The sequence below is a fragment of the Rhodamnia argentea genome, chromosome 5 (assembly GCF_020921035.1).
Source record: "Rhodamnia argentea isolate NSW1041297 chromosome 5, ASM2092103v1, whole genome shotgun sequence".
Taxonomy (NCBI): Eukaryota; Viridiplantae; Streptophyta; class Magnoliopsida; order Myrtales; family Myrtaceae; genus Rhodamnia; species Rhodamnia argentea.
This window is the reverse complement of record NC_063154.1, coordinates 25,976,266-25,996,084: the sequence shown is the minus strand read 5'-3', so window position 1 is coordinate 25,996,084 and position 19,819 is coordinate 25,976,266. Positions and strand designations below refer to the sequence as shown.

The window sequence follows — 19,819 nt, the reverse complement described above, 5'->3', positions numbered from 1 at the left end:
AGCTATCTCATGAGCAATGTCCTAAAACGGATGAAGAAGTCGGAAGAGATGGCCCGAGTTCCATACGCGAGTGCGGTGGGTAGCTTGATGTATGCTATGGTGTGCACGCGTCCGGATATAGCCCAAGCAAAGGGGAGTCTTGAGCCGATACATGTCTAACCCGGTAGAGAACACTTGGAATGCGATCAAAAGAGTTTTCGGTATCTTCGTGGAACTTCGAATTTTTCTTTGTGTTATGAAGGTACAGGGAATGGAAATATGCTTGATATCGTAGGCCATGTAGATGCTGATTGGGGTGGAGATATTGATAGTAGACGGTCCACTAGCGGATATGTTTTCACATTGTTTGGTGCTGCGTTGAGTTGGATGAGTAGGAGGCAAAGCGTGGTAACGCTTTCTTCTACGTAGGCTGAGTATATGGCTCTTACTCATGCTGGAAAAGAGGCCGTATGGTTACGGCGGTTGTGCTCGGAGCTCGGTTTTGAGCAAGGTGCTGTAGATGTGAGATGTGATAATCAAGGGGCTATTTATTTAGTCAAGAATCCGGCGTTTCACTCACGCACAAAGCACATTGATATTCAATATCATTTCATCGTAGAAAAAGTGGAGAATAATGAGGTTCGACTTGTAAAGGTCGACACGGTAGAAAATAGTTCAGACTTCCTTACTAAAGCCGTCACAAAGCGAAGGTTTGAATGGTGCTCTGCTGCGATTGGATTGAAGAAGAATGATATTGGAAGGGCTCTCATTTGCGCGAAGTATCCACCAAGTGGGAGAATGTTGGAGTTGGCGAATACTTTGGGGACCCTTGTTTCTCACACCGGGTACGCCCACGTGAGCTTAGGGAAATCGAAGTGTTACCCAACGACATATGACCCCTACGCGCGGGATGCGGGGGTTCGGAGGCAGCGCCCCCGACACGGGTGTCCCGCTGCCCGGTCGGCGGGCGGGGGTTCGGGGGCGGCGCCTCCCGACGGGGGTTCCGCTGGCCCGTATGGTGGAATTAAGAGATTTAGGTTTTTTAGCCCGTTTTTTGGGTATATATATTTTGCTAGGTTTTATCATTGTAACATGCGAATTGGCTGTAAACCGGAAAATATAGTGAAAATCTCTTTGCAGGACGTAGCCCTAATCTTGGGGTGAACCTGGGTAATCTCGTGCGTCTTTCAATTTTCTCGATTCTCCGTGTGATCATCTGATTCGGCTTCGATAAATCCCTTCAGTTTTCTCACATTACAATTTGCATTTTGGCATATAGGCAAAGACAGATGTATAAACATGAATCACCAACAAATCCATTGATCTCTTCCCTTCTCTTCTATTTGCCAAGTAAATCGAAAGAAGGAACAATAGAGAGACATCTCTATAAATAGGTGAATGTCTTCACATCTAGGACTGTAAGTTAATCTATCTGTTACATGGATATGTGAATGAGAGAGCAGATTTCTGACAATAACATTTATGCAAATGTATATGTGGACGACTTATAAGATATGTCAAATCAAAGTTTAGCTATGAGAACACACTTAACAATCCTGAGATCCCAAGTGAAACACCTATGAAGCAAATTACCCAATGAGCAGCACAAATCCCTAAAAAAGTTCCCACACAAATCAGAAAATACACGTAATATGGAAATGAGAGTTGATGATCCTAATACAAGGTTACGCCCTTTGAAGAAGTTGCTAAGTTCTTTTACACATTTTGTAGGCACCGAAACTATGGCAAAAGATCTCAATACTGAATTATCCAAGGATACTGCTGTTTTTCAGCCTTAAGGTTTGGGAAGTCATAGGAAGGGCGTGCGCTTGTTCATCGTAGTCATTCTCTCAGTATTATAGCTGTGTTTAATGCCAAAGAAAAAATCCAGAAGAAGGCGAGACAAACTGTCCTTCAGCCAGAGTCCGACTGTTTCGAAGGAAATCAAAGAAGTTAGGGTGGAGAAAGTGACAACCAGTGACAAAGAATCGGTTTAAGTGCTTGTTCAACCAGAGTCAGACTGTTTCGCAAAATTAGCGATGAAAAATATAATTCGTCGCTAATTTTATTTTATTTTTTACTTTTATTTTTATTTATAGCATGTTAGCGACGAAAAACGAATTTCATCGCTAAATTAGCAACGACAAAGCTAATTCGTCGCTAAATTGAATATTTTATTTTTTATTTATATTTCTATAAAATTAGCAACAAAAAATGTGATTTGTCACTAATTTTAATATTTTCTTTCTAATTTTTATTCATAGTGCTAATTTTGCGACGAAATCAACGTTCATCGCTAATTAGCGATGACCGGCAATTTTCGTCGCTAAGTTTTAAGAAGAGAATTTGCGACGAAAAACGTGGTTCGCCACTAATTAGTGACGAAATAGGTTTTCGCCGCTAAACGATAGCAACAAATTTTCGACGAAAAACATTCCTCATTGCTAATTATTTTTTTATTTTTATTTTTACTTTTATTTTTATTTTTATTTATATTGTATTAGCGACGAAAAACAAATTTCGTCGCTACCATAGCGACGAAAAGCTAATTCGTCGCTAAATTGAACATTCTCTGTTTTATTTTTATGTCCATTAATACATATCGTCGCTAATTTTAATAATTTCTTTGTTATTTTTATTCATCGTACTAATTTTGCGATGAAATTAAAAGTTCGTCGCTAATTAGCGACGAATGTTTATTTTCATCGCTAATTAGCGACAAATGTTTATTTTCGTCGCTAACTTTTAAGAAAAGAATTTGCGACGAAAAAAGACGTTTGTGGCTAATTGGCTACGAATCCTATTTTCGTCGCAAAGGAGATAGCGACGAATAATCTTTTCCGTGGCCATTTTCGTTGCTAATTAGCGACGAAATATTTTTCATGGCTATTTTCGTCGCTAATTAGCCACGAAATTTTTTTCCTAGCTATTTTCGTCGCAAATTAGCGACGAAATATTTTTCGTCGCTAATTTGCGACGAAATATTTTTCGTGGGAATTTTCATCGCAAATTAGCGACAAATTATTTTTTGTCACTATATTCATCGCTAATGAGCGACCAATTTTTTCGTCGCTAATTTCATCACAAATAGCAACGAATATTCATTTTGTCGCTATTTTCGTTGGAAATTAGCGACGAATTTTTTCCGTCACAAATTTTTCGTGGCTAAATCCGTGTTTTTTTTGTAGTGCTAGTTTCTTGTACCTTGGAGCCTGAGAAGGAAGCACAGAAAGGTTACTACTGACCTTACCAAGTCTTAGAAATCGAGCGGAGCTAAGAGAGGAATTTCACTGCAACAATTTGGCAAGTTTTAGAACTTGATTGTACTTTTTGAAAATTTTATGATTCAATTGCATTATCGCGACTTGAGACTCAATGAGTTTCTTTTGACACTTACCAACATTATTGAAACTCACTAGCACAAAAAAAAAAAAAAATCGTCTATTTGAATAGAGAACAATATAGCTCTGCAGTTTTCTTTTGAATCACATGCGCAATATGTGAATGTGAAAAAACCATATTCTAGATACAGAAGTATGCACCAATATCATTGTCCATCCCCCAGTTAAATAAAACGGAAGGTGCCCTATGCTTTGGCTTTTTAATTCAGTACGGATGACAAAAACAACACCAATTCATGTCTTTCGTGATTAAAAAAGTCTCATTGGCATTTGAAACATGTTTTTGAGAATCTCATTGTCATCACCCAATGCACTTTCTGAGAAGCTCCATCCAAAATCCCTCCTTCAATCTTCCCCCACTCGAGGAGTCAAGCTCAACCTATATATGCATCTCCCACTTTCATGGTCTCTTCAACTCTTACTTCAGAAACCAAATCATCCCTTCAATCTTCCACATTCAGTGATCTCAAAGCCACAAAATTTCTAGCCAAAAGCGGAAAATGCTTCAGGAAATCATCAGTCCCTCTGAGACCGATCAATTCGATGTTTTCAAATCCATTTGTGACCATCTTTTTGAAGATGATGATGATTATGTCAACGCCACATTTCATGCACCAGCTCCAGTAAACACGTACTCAAGGAGTTCAGGCTTCAGCAATCTCTTACTGACGGAGAGTTGGAGCGAACTGCCTCTCAAAGTCAACAACTCGGACGACATGTTGGTGTGTGGCGCTATGTGCGACGCGCTCAATTCCGGGTGAACGATGCCTTTGGCTTCAAATCATGAGCTTGATTTCGAAGTGACGACCATTGATTATGACAGCATTGGTCTCGCTTTGAATCAAGAACTTGATTTTGAAGTGACGAACAATGATTATGACACATTGGTTTGGCGACGGAGAAGAAACTGAAGAAGGTGGAGCAGGCAGTACAGGTGCCGATCGAGAAGACACATTACAAAGGAGTGAGGAGGCGGCCGTGGGGACAGTACGCGGCGGAGATAAGGGACCCCAAGAAGAACGGGGCGAGGATTTGGCTCGGCACTTATGAGAGACCTGAGGACGCGGCATTGGCCTATGACCAGGCAGCTTTTAAGATGAGGGGGTGCAAGGCCAAGGTCAACTTCCCTCATCTCATCGGCTCGGCCGAGTACGAGCCTGTCAGCGTCAGCTGCAAGTGTTTGTCTACTGAGCCTTGCTCGCCATCCGCATCCAGCGATGACGGCTCGGTGACGAGGACGAAGAGGAGAAAGAGAGAGGTCAATGTTGATGTGGAAATGGATTTTGGAACTCCAATACCCTTTCCCGTAATGGATATGGGTTTCTGGTGTGGGGATGAACAATTTTCACTTTGATCATGCAAACTTCAAAGACATTGTTTTGAATCTTTTGATCATTGAGAAGTCAATCAGGCAATTTACGTTGTAGAAAGTATCAATTTAGTGTCTTGATTTCATTTCCTTTGGAGTTGAGCAACATAAAAAAAGGTAAAACATATTTCCTAATAAGCATTGATTTTAGAGAGTTTGTTAGGTATTTTCATAGGACTTTGTACCTAGCCACGCAAATCATGATGGCATGCGGTCATTGGCTCGAATGGGCAATCACCTCGTGTTCCATGAGAACCTTACAACTTTTTCCTGAAAAGAACCTCTTGCTATTATAATTGCCGTAGCACAAAACTTATTTGCTTCGGTCGATTCAAACAAACCTTGAGGACTAATCAAGAATAAATAATTTGTTTTAATGAAAAATCGGATCAAACCCTTAACATTTCATAAGTAGGAGTGCTCCGACTTACATGAAAAAGGTAAAAACCATGTGTTCATATGTCATGCTAATTATGAAGACATAATGATAAGAAGAAAACAATGTTACATTGTCAAGTTTGAGTCGTTCATAGTTACCAAGGAAACAACATTTTTTAGAATTTCAGAATGTAATTGGATCAATTTTTCTTGCAGAAATTAGATATAATTTTCTTGAGGAAGCATTTAAGGAACAATTAGGCAATTTCGGCTGGACTTTTCAAATGAGGTTGAACTCCTTTTTTGGATCATTTTGACACTAAAAGATCCTTCAACATGCTTTTGGGACAATATATCCGATCAAAGTGCACAACGACAAGACCCTTAGACGCAGGACCGGTGCCTAGAGTTGGGACACCAAAGGTCGGGCCTAAGACCTAGATTCGAGGTCCGAAGGCTAGGACCTGATCATGGGACTTAGGCACCCAAAGTCGAACCTAGGATCTTGATGCCAAACTTGCATAATTTAATGTCGATTGTGAAAATGTTTTCTTTTGAATTTTTCAAGTGATTTCAAGTAAGAGTATTCATGATCCAGATTGTTGGTATCGGTTCTCAATTTCAGGAATCGTGGATCGGACCGAATGTTCCGCAAACTGTGGACCAATCTAATCATTGGTCCCCATCCAGTTCCCGAGCAGTCCAATAGAACCGTTAAAATGAAAATAAAAAGTAAATGAAACCAAAAATAAGAAACCCAAGTTTGACAAGGCAGTTCGGGCCTTTAGGAACACCACGTACACCAAAATGAAAAGTCATCTAAGTATACCAATTGTCCCCATAAAGCACTAAAATTGGCTCCGACAAACACCCCTACTGAAAAATCATCATCTTCATCATATAAAAATGGCTCCCAAAATAAAAAGTTATTGCTAATGCTCCAAGACACAACAACAATTCCAAATGCATCCTCAATTCCTTAAACGATCATCAAAAGCAAATTGAAAGCACACCCAAAGGGGAAAAAAAAATCCCACCTTTATCGATCATTAACTGAAAAGTGATGAAATATGAGATGGGAAGACTTCAAGGCTTCAAGTCCTTTCTTGATGGTTGATGGAAGAAGCAAAAGAGCGGCCAACCTACAATATAGATGGTCATCGAACATTAGTTTTAAATTAGCATTACTAGAACCGGGAACTAGATTAAGTTATGTATTTAAGAAAATAAAAATAAAAATTTGTTAGTACGAGTGGACGGTCCATCGGTCCGGTTTCCTCCCTAGAACTAAGAACTGAATTGCCCGGAAACGGATTCCACCTTGAGGAACCGGAGACCCGATCGGTGATCTCAAGAACATGACCAATTGCTTCGGTCCAATCCGATCCGATTTGGGCAATCCATCTTGCTCTCCCTTAGTTTCAAGGGATTATATGGAGAATAATTATATGTTGACGTCCAATTTTTCCCATGAAAGAAACTAAGATAAAGTTCTTCTAAAAAAGATATCAGGTCACGATTATTAACTCGAATAAAGTTGCCGGTCCTTTTTTGTACAAATAGTGAAGACAAAGTACACAAGATAATTATGTTCATATTTTTTTGTCGAATTAAGAATTGAGAAAAGCTAATATGACAACTCATGAGAGTAATGGACCCACGGGCACCATATATCCGTGTGATATGCTTATCAGCCAAAAGCCCACATCTAACATGTACCGATCAAGTTATACCACCGAGTAACAGAACCGACACCCAAGCAAAATCGTTTAAAAAATTTCGTAATTTTGGGAATAATATCTACATAATCTTTTTATTTGGCTAGAGAATAACATCTACTATTTTAAAAATTGCAACTTATTATTTTTTATTGCAACTTATTGTTTGAATATTATCAATTTGATATGTTTCATTTGAACCTTGATTGTGTGGGCCCTCTTATAATTTTGTTTTCCAATTTTAGTTTTCAATAAAAACACATAAAGTAAGAGAGAGAGAGAGAGAGAGAGAGAGAGAGAGAGATGTGGAGTTAAAATGCATAAATCATATCAGCAGTGACCGATTTTCACAAATCAAGTTTGTGGCCACAAACTGACAGTCCAACTATCATTTTTTGGGGGACGGTCTAGCGAAGTCCTTTTCTTTTTACACATGCGTATGTGATTGGATCTGTACTCGCACCCATATGAAATCTAAAAAATTTTAATTTAAACACAAAATCATGCACCGACATTTTGTTGTCCTTGCCCAATAAGTAAAACGGGAATTGCCCCATGCTTTGGCTTTTTAGTTCAGAACGGATGATAAAAAAAATATAAAAATCTATGTCTCTCGGGATTAAAAAAATGGTAATTCAGCATTTGAAAAATATCAAATATAATTGAAATAATATTAAAAAATATCTACGTCAGCGTTCAGCCGTTCCACATAGGACAACCGACGTCCACGTTAGTGATTTCCAATCGAAATTAACCAGATTGACTCAATTTGTACAAATGCAAAATGTCTTAGGACTAAATTGGCACAAATACAAAAGATTTAGGACTGAATTGGCATAAAAAAATTGATGATTGAATTGGCATTAATGTAATAGATTTAGGACTTTTCGGACACTTTTCCCTTCTCCAGCCCTAGCCACATTCATAAACCTTTATTTCCTTCGCAGTTCTCAACTCTGGCTATTGTGTGGTCAACGCACATTACTGCCCAATCGAGATGCATCAAATTCTCAGAAGCATTTTCCTGCAGAACTGAGAACTTCTGAACTTCAGTGACCAGCTCCACGATTCTCCTGTGGTTTCTAATATGATAAACATTCTCTTTTTCAAGTAGATAATCTCTTGATGCGCTCACAAAGTAAGCATTAACGTAATCGCCGAAAGGACTGAAGCAAAGAAAGTCAATGAATCAAACTATTAATTCCTTTGTCAATTGAATCGAACTCGTTGTTAATCAAGCATTGTTACCATAATAAGAAAATTCAATCCAACTCAGTTGTTGGTTCATCGTACTTTTCCAGACAAGATTATTAGCTAAAAAATAACAACAATGTGCCCCACGTGTTGGTTTTTAAATAACAAAAACAAATTAAAAATGGAATTCCAAGAGTTGAGCTGTTCATAGCAGCTAGACAGAAAGAAGAAGTCGGTCAAATTATTAATCATGGAAATCACGTGCTTAATTCCATTATTGGCATAGACCAAGCGAAAGATGGTCAACGACCTCAGAGCCAAGCTTTAAGCAGTACCCTGTTGACTCGTTGAATGGAGAACCATATCACAAAAGTAAAACGACCCTTCTCTTTCGCTATAGTTTTCTCAAAATTGCTCTTAGCTGGTTTGATTTGATAGCATCCATATGGTCGATGAATGTGCAAAACGCCTAACTTAAATTGTGACCTCAAATTTTAAAGAATGATACATTCTCACTCTCTTGCTCATCCATATGAGCGCAATGCCTTTACTTTCGTCCTCTCCGTTTCCGTCGGTGATGTGTAGAGATGAGTTTTCAATGGTGAACTGCTTGATAAGACCTGAGGACCTTCCGTTCGTAACTAGAACCGTGGGCCGGTTGGTAGGTCGAGCCATTGAATACGTTCAATTAGCCCATGGGCAGTTCGATTCCGTAATGCGGCAGACTCAAGCCCATGCTATTGGGTTTCCTTCTACATGCCCTCAAAATCTGAAAATTTTCATGAACTTGCAACTTTATTGAGAGGAACGAATTACATTATTGAAAACAAATCCAAACCTAAGCAAGCAGGAGAGACTCTTGTGCCTTAAGGAGTACGGGGAAAATTAAACAATGCCCCTACTCTGGGCACTTCGAACTCGTCCTATCATTCGGATCCTCGTCGATAGCAAAGACAGTATCATGGGTTGCTTGGACAGCTCTATTATGTGATAGATCATCCTCCTGTCCTGTAGGCATGATGTCCTTGAGATCAATGCGTGGTTGCCCTAACTTGCTGACATCCGGATCACCTTCAGCGAGCTGATCCACGTGATCTTTCAGGTGTTGCAGTCTATTTTCCATCTCGTCGATTAGACGGAAGAGCGGTGCCATCTGCTCCTCGGTCCTTTCCTTGCGTTCCAGATGCTTGGTCATCATATCCCGAAGTTCAGCCAGGGAAGCCATGGCAGCATGGAACGTCAAAAATGGTTGTTCGCCGTCGGACAAGGACGGGAGACCGTCGGGATGCCGGGATTTTTCAAAAGGGCTTCCCATGCAACTATCTGCTCTTGAACGTAATGGTGAGTGAGTATGTCTTCTCTTTCTTCAAGACCGATGGTTGATGAGGCCGCCGGCGCGAGTCGATGGATATGCTGGTGGCTTGGCTTACGGACGGGTGATGGGTGTCGGGGTGCGGAGGAGAGCAACAGCGGGATGAAGATGAGATCGTGCGGTTGAGGTGCTTATAAGGCACTGGAGGTCCGAAAAGATCACAAGTTTCCGTTCAAACCTGTTAACAAACAGGAGGTGATATCGCATTCAAATTGGAAAATCTCCTAACAGCTCCAATGAAGTCGTGGGAAAGAGATCGCATCCACTGATTTTTTTATCTTCTTTCTTTGGAAAAATTCAAATGGCTCGATCTCGTTGTGTCTTCTCTTGAATCGATCACCGTCCACGGTAGCATCGTAGGGAAGTCATGCGATGACTTGAGTAAAAAAAAAGCAAATGCCAATAATGCATGTGACATCTTTTGTTATTTTCAGGTGTCGGGTCGACTCCTAATTTTCTTGTGCAGTATGAATGGCTAAATGAATTGCCAAATTTAGGTGTCGATAATCTACGAGCTGATCGACACCTAGATTTTCCCTTTCTCTCAATCTCCTTACTTGATAAATATAACTTCCTTGGGTTAGCCGAAAACTAATGTCCCCTGGTTCAGATGTGGATGATCTGCTTTTCACTGGATCAGGAAAGCCAACTTTATTTGATGCGTTGAAAATGACCCAAGATATCACCCGACCATCACACCCAAAAAGTAAAAGGAAAATCGTTAGATAGCGGGAAACCATTGAATTTTTTCCTTCATCGCCTTATCATCTCTCAATTGGTACTTTATACTGAACGAGATTCTTGTAATTTTTCGGCGAATTATCAAGATATATGTCGGATGACCCGAGACGATGTTTTCTCCAACATCAAATTTGGGGCAACCCAATTGGAGGAAATGAAATGAATAATTCTGCACTGAACAAATGAATGGACTGATGCCATCACACAAATTAGTACTCATGCCTTGCTTGTATGATTCTGAGGGCAGCCGATTCAATCATAAGTTCAGGACAAATATATATTTTGTGTGCTTTTGTTAGCCATAGTCTAATCATGAATCACAATGCAAACTGTGAATTTTTTTAATTTTTAATTTTTTTTGTGGGCAGAGTGCAAATTACAAGATTTGGTTGCCGCATGATAATATTGGAAGAACATTTCCTCAATCAAGGTAAATCCACTGGCATTTGCTTTAATGGAAAGCACAACTAATTCACCTTAAGATCTTTTCTTCCCCCAAAGTAATTACCTTAATCCCAAACAAAGTTTGACGCTGATTATGTTCATTTCATAAAAATTCGTATCCTGATTCCTACACTAAACCACCAAGCAGTGGCTTATAACCTGATGCGGTCCTACGAGGAGACAACATTGGCGTTAGGTGCTTTAACCCGCAGTGTCTTGTAAGAATTCCTCGGTTCCTACATTTCCAACCAATGAATCACTCTTCTATCTTTTCATTGCTTTTTTTGCTTCTACGTATCTTTGCGTGTATCAATGGAAGCAGTGCGCAAAGTACATTCTGAAAAAAGGAAGCAAGACTAACCCTTTCATGCTGAGATGCAATGTGCTTTTTAAGCTTGGGCAGGTTTTTATTTTCAGACTGAGATTCACTCTAGAAAGTCCGGTATCACTAGACCGGGAGCCAACCACCCCTAGATCAAATTGCTACATTGACAGAAAATAAACACCGCTGATGATCTACATGGCAACACACGAGCTGCGGATAAAAGAACAAGCAGATAGTGTTACTTGGATGTGTAGCCTCTATTCGGGTTTTCCAAAGCAGCGAAATGGCAATTCGGATGATTGCAACAATTGTTCATGAGCAGCTCTAGCAAATATACAAAGCTGAAACAAAATACGATCGAACTCAATGTAGTTAATTGACTCTATAGCTAGAGAATTTATAGTTCGGAGATCATTGCCAACTCATTTAAAATTTGAACTGTTCGATGTTGTTTGCGCTTTAATGTTAAGTGTTCTGATAGATGATTAGTACTGACTTTATTGTCTGAGAAGCTTTAGAGATCCAACCCATTTGGATTTTAGTCCTTTTCATCTTGATGATGACCCGGGAGCATTAGGTACAATCCGACATTTGTGTGGTTGGACATTCCCAACAATAATAATATCGTGGATAATTGAGCATTATTTCATAATAGCTCCCAAATTGAAAATGTTACAAATCACTATCCTGAACTCTGATGTCGTTGCACAAAAGATTCCGAACTCTGAAAGGCTGCACTCTTGAACTTTGATTTTTGTCGCAATGACTAACTTTTCTAGTCCACATAACCGTTAAGCGTTATTGGAGAATGGATTAAATTATTTTTCTTGTCACGCCCCGACTCTCGAGCTCGCGACATCCCTACCTTACTCGCCTCAGGTCATGAATGATAGCGTCCCGGGTAAGCCATCGACCTACGAAATTACGGCGCATGCGGAACGTGCAATTCTCCCGGACAAATAAAACAAAGGGATAGCATAGCAGGAGATACATACCAAGGCAAATAATCAAAAGGTAACATGTACAGTTACAAGACGGCAGATGAGTCTTAACCCTAATGTGCTACAGAAATATATACAACCCCATACTTCGGGGTGGCTCACTAAGACCTCAAAAGGTTACTAGGTCGGATAAGGTTAACTTCTCATCTACTCCAAAAGACTACCATCAACCTGGCCTTGGTATCCGCAAAGCTCATCACTTGGGACCCGAAAGTGGTTCCCACAACCGGGTGAGATATAAATCTCGGTGAATCAAGCCTAAGCTCGGTTAGGACACCGATTCACCGTAACCTCCTAAACACGAGGATTATAAAAATCACGATATAGACATATATCCAGCCATCATATCACATGGCAATAATCACCCACATGCATACTTACCAGCCTTGACCCACACATAATGCAATGCTTGACTCCACTCAACAGCCACATCGGACAACCAACCGAACACGCATCACACTCACAAGTATGCACTGGACACCACACAAGTCCATTTATTAACGATGATCGCGCCCTTGGCGCCACAGTGATGAGGATCCACGCGACCGGCGTGATCGACTCTCACAATTAATGCGATCCCGCATTCTTCCGGCAGGACCGGGCTACGTTCCTTTTCCCTCTCGGCAACGGCTACTACAAGCGGTGTATCCAATGCACCCCGCACGACACGGCAAGTAGGCATTCCTATACGGGGCTTCGGTCCATCACAACCTGCGACCGGCATCCGATAATCCCTTAAAACCGTACGTACCATACGGGGCATGAATTATCGTGCTTCCGGCAAGTCGTGTGGTTCCATAAAAATGGTACGGTGTGTACTACGTGTACAAGACGAACTTGCCAGGAAAACCCATCATCGTTCCTTCATATGACCATACAGCACACCCGACACATCAATCAATTTATTCTCTTTGATTTAGGCCGGATGCTCACACAAACGTGTTCAAAGACTCGGCCCAAGGCCATTTTCATGCTAAAGTATGTCTTTGATCTTGCACACGGTCATATGCATATGCAGACTACCAAATAGACACCGCAAAGACACACAGAACAATCAATTCCCAAGCGGACGCCAATTCACTCAACGAGCATCCAGGATACTCAAATTAACATTTCAACGCGGCGATCCGCCCAAACAAAGTCATCAATTCAACACGAATAAACCAATTCGATTAGGCCACATAAAGGCTCAATTTCGTGCCAGAGTCATTAATTAGCCAGTTTGATTTAAAATTGCCAATCGATCGCTCGTCCTTAACCTATCGCTCGCTCGCGATCAAATCACAACATACAGTCAAGTTTGCCTAACATCAATTAGCCAGAGACAATTCTAATTTAATCGATTATGGCCATTTACCCTAAACCGTGTTTCTAACTAATCCGACCATAATCAAATCTACCTAAATGTCATACCGACTAACTAACTAATTCTAGGCGCAATTAGCGCCCTAACCAAGGATTAGGGTCAACTCACAGCTTTAACTAGCTCGGGCGGTCTCAACTCGAGTGGCGGTGACACGAACTCGACCCTGCCCGCGACGATTATTGGCGATCCTTGAAAATTCCTCAGCACGAACTTTGAAACTGGTGTAGAAAATTACTGTTCACCGCGCGGAGTTACTGTTCACGGCCGGCCGGCGGCACTATTCACGCGATACTATTCACGAGCACTGTTCACCGATCACTGTTCACCCCCGGTACTGTTCACTGTCACTGTTCACGAAATACTGTTCACCCGAACGGAAAAATCTTAGCTCCACGCTCTCGGGACGACGGCGGGGCTGCGATTCCGGCGGTCGGGACACCCAGATCTAGTGGGTCTTGCGCGAGGAACAACGGAGGCCGAGGTGAGGGGCTCGGGTCGGCGTCGGGTGAGGTCTCGGGTCCTCGGATCTCGCGGCTTGAGGCGGTGACGCGATGACGAGTGGCCGAGGTGCGGTGGCGCGGCGGTGGCGAGGCGGTGCGGTGGCGGCTGGCTCGGGGAGTGACGGACGACGGAGGTGGCTTGACCGGAGGCGTGGGGTTGGGGCCGCAAGGCGCGACTGGAGGGGTTGAACGGAGCCGGTGGACGAGCAGCGAGAGCTTGCGGCGGCGGCGCGAGGTGGAGCGAGGCGAGGCTGTGGTGGTGGTGATGGAGATCGGGTGGAAGCTACCCAAAAAGAAAAGAAGATGGCGATGGACGATGAAGACGAAGAAGACAGGAGGAAGAAGAAACACAGTAGAGGGGGGAAGTGCTCGCGCGGTCAACAGGAGGAGAGAGAGGGAAGTAATGGAAGAAAGAGAAAAAGATAAGATGGGGATGAAGTGATGGGGAGGGGGCTTCACGTGGAGGGTGAGGTGAGAGAAGATAGGGAAGAGAGAGAGAGAGAGGATCACGTGGGGGGTGGGGGAAAGAGGAGAGAGAGAGTGTGGGCAGAAGGGTGAGTGGACTAGTGGTTGGGGAAAGACAAGTGGGTCCCACAATCCACTCACCAATTAAAGCTTTTGTCCACAAGTGAGTAATTGAAGGGCAAGATGGTAATTTGACATTTTAGGACTGAACGAATTTTTGGCTCAACCGATCGGGAATAAAATTTGGGTTTTCACGGGCTAGGTTCGGTCCGGAAAAGTTTAGGCGTGAGGATTAAAATCCTAAGTCGCGTCTACGATTTCGAGATTCAATCGAAACCGAACGACAAATCGGGAAACGTCCAAAAATCGTCACTTACGTCCTTTTGATCCGAAATTTTATACCAACTAGAATTCAACAATAATCCTTTTTATTGAACTCGGTCTCTTAACAAACTACGAAATTCCAGGGCGTCACAACTCTCCCCACCTTAGGAAATTTCGTCCTCGAAATTAAGCCTCTGCACAACCTCGAAAAGATAAGGATACTGCCGTCTCGAAGCATCTCCGCCTCTTGCCATCTAACACTCACTTCATTCTAATCCATATCTCAACTTAGCACGCAATTGCCGCGATGCGACCATCAATACACGTGCCAGATTCAAGCCCACGATTCTCAATTACCCACCTGCCACAATTCCATAACAACCATTTGTCTAGATAAGTTAAACTATCCAATTCCAGGAATTCAACCTAAGTTGCCACCCTCCGAACTTGTTGTTCACCCCAACTCTTGATTGCCCTATAGAAATCGGCTATTCTTACCTATCGATCGACATTCCTCAACCGGCAAACATACGTAAGTTGTTACTATTATTTTTTTTTTCCTACCAGACTCAATTACATTCTACAACGTATCACCTCGCGTCCGATTAATCCTTCCAGATCGGCCATCCACCTGCGGATGGTAGATCGTATCAAACCGCAGCTTCGTTTCCAATGTAGCCTACGGACTCTTCCCAAAAAGTGGTAGTGAACCTAGGATCGCGATTTGAAGTGATCAACACTAGCACTCCATAAGGACGTACTATCTGTAGTGCATATAGCTCAACATATCCGTCCGAAGTAAAACCTTTTCACGCTACTACAAAATGAGCAGACTTCGTCAATTTATCCATTACAACCCAAATCAAATAATTTCCCTTTGACTTCTTGGCAAGCCCATGACAATTCCATCATAATACGCTCCCAACTTCACTCTAAGATTCCCAATGGTTGCAGCAGTCTGCCAGACTTACAATATCGCACTTTGACTTACCAGTATGTCTAACGCTTCATTACGTTTTTTTTTTTTTTGCTACGTCGCCCATCAAATCAATCCACTAAAAGCATTGCCACAGATTTTTATATATATTCGTACTAACAAGACTAATACTATAGCTACTACGATTGATTTCTGACAAGATTTCTGCCTTAACCAAAACAAGACCCTCATGGTCATTAACTCAAGAATTTACATGGCCTTACTACACTTCCATTGTGCACCCCGGTCACGTGCCTTTCTTAATTGCCACATATCGCAATTTTAATCTTACTCTAGGCCATCACCATTCTTAATAACTCATACATTTATCTAGAACACCCCGTTGTATCCTCCACTCTTAGCTTGCCATCACGAAATTTTCATTGCTCGTTCCCACAGCCTCCATTCCACGTATTTGCCTAAAGTCCCATTGGTTATAGTCCTTAAACAAGATCCACTCCGTCGCGACATTATTGGGTTGCTGGTTAACTAGCTCATATGGATCTCAAATCATTCTTAGGCTACTCCAAATACATAGCACGGGGTTCTCTCTCCGATTCACATGCGGAGGCATAATAGACCTTTACCAATACCCCCAAGCATAAAAGTATTACTTATTTGAGATATATCGATCTACTCATAATCTTTCGTCCATTATTCAAAATATACTACTATGCACCTTCAAACATATTTTCACTTTGAGAACCAACTTTAAACAAGTGCGGTGCATGATCGTCCTCACTACTCATCAAATATCGCTTGACTTCACTTCGATCTTTGTCAATCTAAACTTCTTAACTCCACGGGCGATCATCCCATCTCAAGCTCCATTGCCTAATTTCAACCTATAACTTCATGTCCGATCGCGGTCTAAACAACTCTCATATGTATTCAATCACGCCGGCCGTTGGTCCAAACGTTGGTCGTTCACTTTTTTTGTGAATCTTTTCTCATCAATCAGGGCGATCAATAAATTCGACAACTTAAACCATCAAAGTGTTACACCAATTCGGACTTGTAATCCCCAATTATCAATCACCATAAATTTTTTTTTTTTTTTTTGGTTGATCGGGAACATCGACAAAATCAATGACTTAAACCACCAAGTTGCCACACAATTTCAAACCTATAATCTACGATATCAGTCACCACAATTCCATATCGGCAATCACTCCCAAAGGCTAATCATCGAACTCTAATGATTTAAAGCCAAATCTTCGCTTTCTGAAATTATTGTCCAATTTATCGTCGACCACAATATTACATCCTCAAGTTTAGTCATTGGCAATTCAAGATTACGATCATACAATCTAACTAACTATTTGTCCAAGCATTCCTTGTTCGCTTCCTGAACCTCACATTGTCAATTAATTAGGGCCTTTACACAACAATCAGTATCTAAAATAATCAGAAACCAACACAATTTCAAACCTATGACCCTCCAAAATCACTCCTCGAACTTCACATCCAGCGCCATTGATAGGTCATTCCTATCTCGACTTATCATTCATAACTAACTCATTAAACCTCAAGCATATTCATCGGTTCCACCCTATGCATAACATTTCCAGTTCTCGTTTGCTTCTCTGCTAATCTCCACCTTGTCGCTATTGATGGCCATCGATAAAAGTCGATAACTAAAACCATTAGCATATCATACCAATCCAAACTTATATAATCCACCAACACTAGTCGCCTCACTCCAAACTTCATCATCACAAGTTAAGCTTGTTAATAAGTCCCTTCCATTTCAACTTATCGTCCTTCTTCGGTATTGCATCAAGGGCATGGCTACTACGTATAACTTTTCCACAAAATGTCTGTATTAATTTGCTAGACCCAAGAAACTTCGAACTCCTATCACCCTCGATGACCTCGGCAAATCCGTGACCGCTCTCATCTTAGACGGATCCATAGTTATCCCTTCATCAGAAACCATGTAGTCTAGGAATGCCACACGAGCCGACCGTAAATCGTACTTATTGAACTTAGCATACAATTGGTATTCTCTATGGATACTCAAGACCGTCCTCGAATGTCACTCCCGATTCCCTTAATTCCTCAAGTACACCAAGGTATCGTCTACGAACACCATCACCGACTAATCCAAGTATTCCTTAATCACTCCTTTCGTCAAATCCACAATGCAGCAAGAGCACTTGTCGGATCCAATAGCGTCACGGGGAGCTCCTAACGTCCATAACGCGTTCTAGATGGAGCTTTTAGTATATCCCATTTCTTAATCCTCACTAATGATATTGCATTCGTAGCTCAATCTTGAGAAACATCGAAGCTCCTTATAGTTGGTCCAAGACATCATCTATTTCCAACAACGAATACACGTTCTTGTTCATCACTTTGTTAAGGGATTTGTAGTCGACGCATAATCCCAATGATCCATTTTTTTTTTTTTGCGAACACACAGGTGCTCCCTACTACTGGGCATTGGAGTGGATAAGTCCTTTATCTACACTTCATACATCCGCATTTAAGCCCTCAAGCTCCGACAACACCATCCTATAAAGTGCCTTAAAGATCGGCTCCACCCCAGGGGCCAACTCTACCATAAACTCTGTTTTCCTTGTTTTTGCAGTACCTTGGCGACTCTTGAGAAAAGACGTCCAAAAAATCCACATTAACTACGGACGCTAAGTAACCTCGACGACCACTAATCGGCAGACGAATCGCCTCAAGCGACGAAGCCAACAAAGTCGAGGTTCCTCCTCGATTACCATCAAACTCAAAACTAATCCCACTCAACGGGTTAAACCACCTCGCCTTTTGACAACATCCACCGTAGCTCTCGGACAATCCATACTAGTTGTTATAGTAAACCAAATTTCCCCTGCACAATCGAATCTATCTTCTCCACCCGACCACGTATAATCAACTTACACTCATAACATCATACCACGGATACTACCGTATCCTTTAGTGACGTCGAAGTCCTGAAGACCGATCTCGGTAGTTCCAAACTTAACTCAACCGGTTTAGCAAACTACTCAACCCACAGGTACATTACGAGGTCCTGTTCACCCCAAAACATTAACGAGAACTCGGGCCTACAGCCTTAAAACTTAAGTTGCAAACACATGCACGTAATTTTCAATCTTACTAACTATCCCAAATCCCAACGCTCCTTATCACTCCAAGCCAATGACCGGATAGATCAGTCTGACCTTGCTCTGATACCACCTTGGGCGGGGATGTCACGCCCCGACTCTCGAGCTCGCAACATCCCTACCTTACTCGCCTCGGGTCATGAATGATAGCGTCCCGGGTAAGCCATCGACCTACGAAATTACGGCGCATGCGGAACGTGCAATTCTCCCAGACAAATAAAACAGTGGGATAGCATAGCAGGATATACATACCAAGGCAAATAATCAAAAGGTAACATGTACAGTTACAAGACGGCAGATGAGTCTTAACCCTAATGTGCTACAGAAATATATACAACCCCATACTTCGGGGTGGCTCACTAAGACCTCAAAAGGTTACTAGGTCGGATAAAGTTAACTTCTCATCTACTCCAAAAGACTACCATCAACCTGGCCTTGGTATCCGCAAAGCTCATCACTTGGGACCCGAAAGTGGTTCCCACAATCGGGTGAGATATAAATCTCGGTGAATCAAGCCTAAGCTCGGTTAGGACACCGATTCACCGTAACCTCCTAAACACGAGGATTATAAAAATCACGATATAGACATATATCCAGCCATCATATCACATGGCAATAATCACCCACATGCATACTTACCGGCCTTGAGCCACACATAATGCAATGCTTGACTCCACTCAACAGCCACATCGGACAACCAACCGAACACGCATCACACTCACAAGTATGCACTGGACACCACACAAGTCCATTTATTAACGATGATCGCGCCCTTGGCGCCACAGTGATGAGGATCCACGCGACCGGCGTGATCGACTCTCACAATTAATGCGATCCCGCATTCTTCCGGGAGGACCGGGCTACGTTCCTTTTCCCTCTCGGCAACGACTACTACAAGCGGTGTATCCAGTGCACCCCGCACGGCACGGCAAGTAGGCATCCCTATACGGGGCTTCGGTCCATCACAAGTCATGCGGCCGGCATCCGATAATCCCTTAAAACCGTACGTACCATACGGGGCATGAATTATCGTGCTTCCGGCAAGTCGTGTGGTTCCATAAAAATGGTACGGTGTGTACTACGTGTACAAGACGAACTTGCCAGGAAAACCCATCATCGTTCCTTCATATGACCATACAGTACA

At 42.0% G+C, this 19,819-nt stretch overlaps 1 pseudogene; it reads left to right on the top strand.

Annotated features, from left to right (window-relative positions):
- Nucleotides 1-3,765: 3,765 nt before the first annotated feature.
- On the top strand, nucleotides 3,766-4,802 carry LOC115727841 (annotated as a pseudogene).
- The last annotated feature ends 15,017 nt before the right edge of the window (nucleotides 4,803-19,819 follow it).